Here is an 899-nt window from a genome sequence, read left to right on the forward strand (position 1 = left end):
GACTCGACGGCACATAACAACATAACAACAATTAATTGAAATATTGATATAAAAGCAATTATGGAACAAAGAAGCACATTAAACATCTAATAATATTTCAACATTCCCATAACCCCTAGAGATAACTGCATACTCTAGAAGTGTGAACTGTTCTGAGTAGAACTTCTCCTTTGCAGAAACAGTAAGTAATAGCAAAGCAAAAATTAAGCCAAATAATATTGTTTGCTACAAATAATCTCAAAATGGTTATTTATGATGATTTAGCATTTCTAAATAATTAGGTGGCTATTTTAATTCTTGGTAGGAAATCCAAGCCAATAACTAAGTGTTGATTTATCAATCTCTTGTAAACACTAGGAAGGAAAATACTTATTGTTAGCCTTTCCACAGGTTTCTGAAGAAGTAGAAATATTTTTACCTATATAAGTATGTTCTATGATCATTTCATTCATTCAAATAATACTTTATTAAATATGACCACTGTTCATGACACACTATGCTAAGCACTGTAGAAAACACACGAATAGAAGTATCTTTGAGGAGCTGAATATTTCTCAAACCTGAATGAGATTTATTTTGGATGTTTAAGTAGCTGATATTTAAGCAGCTATTGTGAATCAGACAATTGATGTATGTCAAAGAAAATGCCTTTGTCCATCCAGCCAAAATTTTCTAGACATTTAATGTATGTATGTTATTTCCTCATTTAAAATTAATTATCACTTGCATTTATTTTTTAGCGACAGGGAAACTAATTTTCTGGAAAAGGCTCAATGCATCTTATGTTCCAATGAAAACAAACCATTGTTGTTGTTATTTGCCGTCGAGTCGGCCCCGACTCATAGTGACCCCTCCTTGGGTTTCCGAGGCAGTATCACTACGGAAGTAGGATTGCCCAA

The 899-nt window shown here is 32.7% G+C and overlaps 1 protein-coding gene across 1 annotated transcript in view; it reads left to right on the forward strand.

Moving 5' to 3' along the window:
• Positions 1 to 899, forward strand: part of HMCN1 (hemicentin 1) — a 691,072-nt gene that overhangs the window by 604,917 nt on the left and 85,256 nt on the right. The window lies entirely within an intron of this gene.

The sequence above is a fragment of the Orycteropus afer genome, unplaced genomic scaffold (assembly GCF_000298275.1).
Source record: "Orycteropus afer afer isolate SDZICR_OR568_19922 unplaced genomic scaffold, OryAfe1.0 scaffold00043, whole genome shotgun sequence".
NCBI classification, from domain to species: domain Eukaryota; kingdom Metazoa; phylum Chordata; class Mammalia; order Tubulidentata; family Orycteropodidae; genus Orycteropus; species Orycteropus afer.